We start from the raw sequence: 6,541 nt of genomic DNA on the forward strand, positions 1-6,541 counted from the left end.
GCCATAAGAAGAGATGAAATACTGCCATTTGCTACAACATGGATGACTCAAAATAATCATGCTAAGCGAAATAAGCCAAATAGAAAATGTTGAAAGTCACATGATATCACTTATATGTGGGATATAAACCTAAAAGCAACAAACAAACAGGACAAACAGAGACTTATGGACATGGACTATAGAGTGGTGGTTACCTGAGGGTGGGACTGGGGGAGGGGGGAAGTAGATGGAATAAAGGGGGTCAAATATGTGGTGACAGAAAGAAATCTAACCTATGGGAGGTGAACACATAAGTGTAAATATATATATGCCTTACTGTTGAAGTGTACAGTTAAAACTTATTGGATTTCGTTAATCAACGTCACCATACAAAATTAATTAATTAATTAAAAAATTAGCTACTTTTGCCTTCTAAGGAAGGAGCGCAATAATTCATGTCTCTGAGAAATCACATCTCTTTATGGCTTCATTCATATGTTAAATGAATGCTTTTTGAGTGTCTTTGCTTTGTAAGGCACTGTGTTAGGCACTAGTGATATCATAAGCCAAACACATGACTCTGCTTTCATGGACTATTTAGCCAATTGGGAGAGATGTATGTAATTCAAACATGGTCAAGTAAATGTAAAATTACAACAGTGGAAAGTGCTATGAAGGGGAGGTTGTAGTGCTAGGAAATAACAGGATAGAGAACTGACTCCCTTGGGAAGGGAAGGGAAGGCATCTCTAATGCAGGGACAATTGGGCCGGAATCTAAAAACTAAGTAGGGTTAACTAATCAAAGAGGAGACAAGAAGTCAGTCCAGGTACTGGGAACGTGTTTAGCGGATATTTGCTGAATTGGGGGGCCACCTTACATCCATTCCTCCTCTTTCTGGTTAGAACTCCCAATTTTATTTGAGGAATTACTTCTCTATATTGTTTAAAGCTTTATTGGGAATTATGTTCAAGGTGTCCTGGCCAAGGGATGGGCATGTGACCTAAGCCAACTAAGCCTTTCGAACTGTCCTCTAGGGCTTTGGATTTGAATTGTAAGCAGAATGGGGGTAGGTGTGGGGCATAGTTGGAGTTAATATTTTCCAGTAGTGGTGCCCTGATGAGACTTCATTTTGCTCTTACTACTTGTGTTCCTGGAGTTATTACCCTGGCTCTGACTTTGGCCCTTCCCCTATTTCTTTGACTCAAGAGCTGCCCACAGCCTTCCAGTAAATCCCCTGTAGCAGGTGGGCAGATGTATCAAGGACTAAAAGAAGGTCAATGAGACTCACACTGAAAGACAAAAGAGCTTGAATGATGCAAGAAGAGGCAGAAGGATGGTAGCCAGACCCTGCAGGGCCCTGGAGGCCATGTTAAAGATTATAGTCTTTAGCTTAAAACCAATGGGAGTTGTTAATATAATTTAAGCAAAGGGATAATGTAATCATGGTTGCTTTTTGAATAAATTACTTTGACAGGTACACTGGGGAGGAGGCAGTGGAGATAGGTAGACCAAGTTAGGAGGCTATCTACTAGATCAGGTGAAAGATGAAAATAGTTTGATGGTACCATGATGGAGAGGGAAAGAAGTGACAGACCTGAGAGATGTGTGAGGAGATGAATATTTACAGGATTTGGTGTTGGATTGCATGTGGGGTGGGGGAGAGGGAAGCATTCAAGATAATTCTGGATTCCTAGCATATAAAACAAGATTGTTAGTGAGTGTCTGAATATACAAGTGGGCAATAGGCAGGCCATATGTAACAAAAAAAACTCTGACTCACAGCCTCTGCAGCAACCAGGCCAGGAAGCCAAACCACAACCTCTTCAGCAGGTCAGCCTGGAAGGGTCAGGATCTGGTCATCGGTCCTTATTGATGCCTTTTGTTTGCCCCTAATTCCAACAAAAAGTGGAGTATACTCACTAAGCCAGTCACATAAGATGCCCTGCTTCTAGTTAGCTCATCCCCAACTTCTTCAAGCCAGCAGCCCCTAATCAGAATATTCCAAATCCTTCTCTCCCTGCCTCCACTCGAAAGCTTTCCTACTCCTCTGTGGGCCTTTAAGACTGCCAAATGCAAGTGATGGTGACTGATTCCCTTGCTATAGCAATCTTTGTATAAATAGCCTGATGTGCCCTCATTTGGGTGATTGTTTTTTATTTTCACTCTAGTGAGCCCTTCATTGATGTAGGGAGCACTGAAAGAGGACCAGAAGAGGAGAGAGGAGACTCTTGTGTTCAGTTCTGCACACTTTCATTAGAGGATGCCTTTGAAACATCTGAAAGGAGATGTCAGGTCCAAAGCTGCATTATGACTCTCATGGACCTCAAGCACTTTTGCTTTTCTGGGTCTCCTTTCTTCCTTAATATAATATTTAAAATTATATTTTGTGACTGCATTGGTATAAAGATGGACATATTCATATTACATATCATAACGTTTTTAACTAAAAATTTATTTTTTCTTTCTCATTTAAAAAAAGCATTTTTGTGCGCTCCTAAAAATATTGTGGGCTGTAGGCATTGTGTCTATTAAATGAATGCTTTTTGAGTGTCTTTGCTTTGTAAGGCACTGTGTTAGGCACTAGTGATATCATTAAGCCAAACCATGACTCTGCTTTCATGGACTATTTAGCCAATTGGGAGAGATGTATGTAATTCAAACATGGTCAAGTAAATGTAAAATTACAACAGTGGAAAGTGCTATGAAGGGGAGGTTGTAGTGCTAGGAAATAACAGGATAGAGAACTGACTCCCTTGGGAAGGGAAGGGAAGGCATCTCTAATGCAGGGACAATTGGGCCGGAATCTAAAAACTAAGTAGGGTTAACTAATCAAAGAGGAGACAAGAAGTCAGTCCAGGTACTGGGAACGTGTTTAGCGGATATTTGCTGAATTGGGGGGCCACCTTACATCCATTCCTCCTCTTTCTGGTTAGAACTCCCAATTTTATTTGAGGAATTACTTCTCTATATTGTTTAAAGCTTTATTGGGAATTATGTTCAAGGTGTCCTGGCCAAGGGATGGGCATGTGACCTAAGCCAACTAAGCCTTTCGAACTGTCCTCTAGGGCTTTGGATTTGAATTGTAAGCAGAATGGGGGTAGGTGTGGGGCATAGTTGGAGTTAATATTTTCCAGTAGTGGTGCCCTGATGAGACTTCATTTTGCTCTTACTACTTGTGTTCCTGGAGTTATTACCCTGGCTCTGACTTTGGCCCTTCCCCTATTTCTTTGACTCAAGAGCTGCCCACAGCCTTCTAGTAAATCCCCCATAGCAGGTGGGCAGATGTATCAAGGACTAAAAGAAGGTCAATGAGACTCACACTGAAAGACAAAAGAGCTTGAATGATGCAAGAAGAGGCAGAAGGATGGTAGCCAGACCCTGCAGGGCCCTGGAGGCCATGTTAAAGATTATAGTCTTTAGCTTAAAACCAATGGGAGTTGTTAATATAATTTAAGCAAAGGGATAATGTAATCATGGTTGCTTTTTGAATAAATTACTTTGACAGGTACACTGGGGAGGAGGCAGTGGAGATAGGTAGACCAAGTTAGGAGGCTATCTACTAGATCAGGTGAAAGATGAAAATAGTTTGATGGTACCATGATGGAGAGGGAAAGAAGTGACAGACCTGAGAGATGTGTGAGGAGATGAATATTTACAGGATTTGGTGTTGGATTGCATGTGGGGTGGGGGAGAGGGAAGCATTCAAGATAATTCTGGATTCCTAGCATATAAAACAAGATTGTTAGTGAGTGTCTGAATATACAAGTGGGCAATAGGCAGGCCATATGTAACAAAAAAAACTCTGACTCACAGCCTCTGCAGCAACCAGGCCAGGAAGCCAAACCACAACCTCTTCAGCAGGTCAGCCTGGAAGGGTCAGGATCTGGTCATCGGTCCTTATTGATGCCTTTTGTTTGCCCCTAATTCCAACAAAAAGTGGAGTATACTCACTAAGCCAGTCACATAAGATGCCCTGCTTCTAGTTAGCTCATCCCCAACTTCTTCAAGCCAGCAGCCCCTAATCAGAATATTCCAAATCCTTCTCTCCCTGCCTCCACTCGAAAGCTTTCCTACTCCTCTGTGGGCCTTTAAGACTGCCAAATGCAAGTGATGGTGACTGATTCCCTTGCTATAGCAATCTTTGTATAAATAGCCTGATGTGCCCTCATTTGGGTGATTGTTTTTTATTTTCACTCTAGTGAGCCCTTCATTGATGTAGGGAGCACTGAAAGAGGACCAGAAGAGGAGAGAGGAGACTCTTGTGTTCAGTTCTGCACACTTTCATTAGAGGATGCCTTTGAAACATCTGAAAGGAGATGTCAGGTCCAAAGCTGCATTATGACTCTCATGGACCTCAAGCACTTTTGCTTTTCTGGGTCTCCTTTCTTCCTTAATATAATATTTAAAATTATATTTTGTGACTGCATTGGTATAAAGATGGACATATTCATATTACATATCATAACGTTTTTAACTAAAAATTTATTTTTTCTTTCTCATTTAAAAAAAGCATTTTTGTGCGCTCCTAAAAATATTGTGGGCTGTAGGCATTGTGTCTACTGTGCCCAATGGGGCAGTTAGTCCTGTTAAGGTAGGCAGTTGTTATAGGGTCTGTGTCGGAGCAATGAGACCTGAGATCTGCTGGAGATAATATGAATGTAAGTCATCTTCATTAAGTGTCATTGAACCCCAGGTGGGAGAGTATGAACCCTGACTTGACATTGCTGATATTAAAGTTTGCTATTAATTATATTTAGGAGGGTATTGGTATGGTGGTTATGCATTTAAAAGCAGTTCTTTTAGAAATGGATGCTGAATATCTGGAGTTTGCTTTGCAATAATGCCGACAGGTTGAGTGGATGAGGCTACAGATGAAACGACTCATGGTTGTGAGTTGGTGACTGTTGAAATTAAGTGATGGGAACCCAGAGTTCATTTTAATGTTCTCTCTTCTATGTATGAAGTTTTACATAATAAAGTGCAAAGTGGGAGCAGAGTGAAGATGTGCAGTTACAGGTCTCAGAGGAAGCTTGAGTGGCCTGAGCAATGCAAACCCGCCCCCGCCAACACTCTGCACCTTCAGTCAGGTCTGTTTCACTCTCAGATATTTGGTGTGAGATCTGTTTAAGGGGGAAAATCAAAGCAATGTATCTGTATTCCATGTCAGGGGACAATGTGGAGGAGAAATAGCACATAGAAGACGCTAAGGTAATTTATAATTTGATAGAAGTAGGACTGTGGAGTTAACAACTCACAAGGAATAAGGAAAATAAGATAAACTGTGTTCCCACCCCAAATCCAGGGGAATGGGAGGGACTCAGGACTTTTCATCACACTTATGGCAGGCAAGGAGTTTCAAATCAATTCTAATTTAATTTTCAAAGGTCAGGATGCCTCCATTGACTTCTGGGTTGCAAGTGCTTGACACACAGTATATGAAGAATAAGTGAAAAATACCTTTAAAAAAGAAAAGATAAACTACAAAGGTTGAATTCAAAAAAGAAGAGAATAAATTGGAACAGAGACAATGTTAAAGATTTGTTTGTTTACCTTCATTTGGTTGAAGGAAGGAAAATGTCAACATAAATGTTAAATGGCCTAATACTGCTCCCATGGGAAGGAGGAGATGGGAGTGTGTGAAGGCGGAAGGCGGGAAGTTCTTCTCCAGGGAATTCTGACATACCACGTGGAAGCAGGGGCAATGGGAAATAAATGTTCTTTCCATAACCCTCCTCGCTGTGTTCTTGACAATCATTGCGAAGTACTTAACACAGTTTCCAGTACATAGTAAGTGGGTTTTGTCTTTTAGTCATTATTAGTGGATATTAATAATATTAGTGGATATTAATATAATATATTAATATCCACTAATATTAGTGGATATTAATAATATCCACTAATATTTCTGGATAAGGGAGTTTACTTCCTCTGGTGATGCCAGTTACAGTCCTAGTGAAAACACAATGCTTCTATCAAAAGGTAAAGCCTACTTTCCGATTCCTTGAATCTGGGCTGGCCTGAGACTTGCTTCGACCAAGGAAACGATGTGAAAGTGACATTGTTGTCTAACCTCTAAGCCCAGACCTCAAGAAGCCTGAGGCTTCTGCTTTTGACTTCTTGGAGTGCTGCTCTAGGACTGCATGGGAAGAAACTCAGCCTCCTTAAAAAACTACATGGAAAGAGGGGCCCAGCCCTTCCAGATCTCACCTCTGAGGCCAGCCTCCAGTTTACCCTTTGCTGAATGCATCCACATGAGAGAGCTAGCAAGACCAGCAGAAGGACTGCCCAGCTTACCCACTGAATTTTCAGAAAAAAAAAAAGGTTATTGTTTTAAGCTACAAAGTTTTGGGTTGGTTTGTTAAGCCACAGTTAACTAAAACAGGTAATAAACTGGCAGAACAATAGACTGAAGCCCAGTGTCGGGTAAAGACAGAAGCAAGGGCAATGTTCTGACTTCAGCTGGCTGATTTCCACAGATTCCTGAGTATCTCCCTGGTTTTCGTCTGCTAAGAGAGAGCAGATAGATATTTCTCCCTCAATTAGGTGTTTTAAGCCCCTTTA

The sequence above is a fragment of the Pteropus alecto genome, unplaced genomic scaffold, assembly GCF_000325575.1.
Source record: "Pteropus alecto unplaced genomic scaffold, ASM32557v1 scaffold57, whole genome shotgun sequence".
NCBI lineage: Eukaryota > Metazoa > Chordata > Mammalia > Chiroptera > Pteropodidae > Pteropus > Pteropus alecto.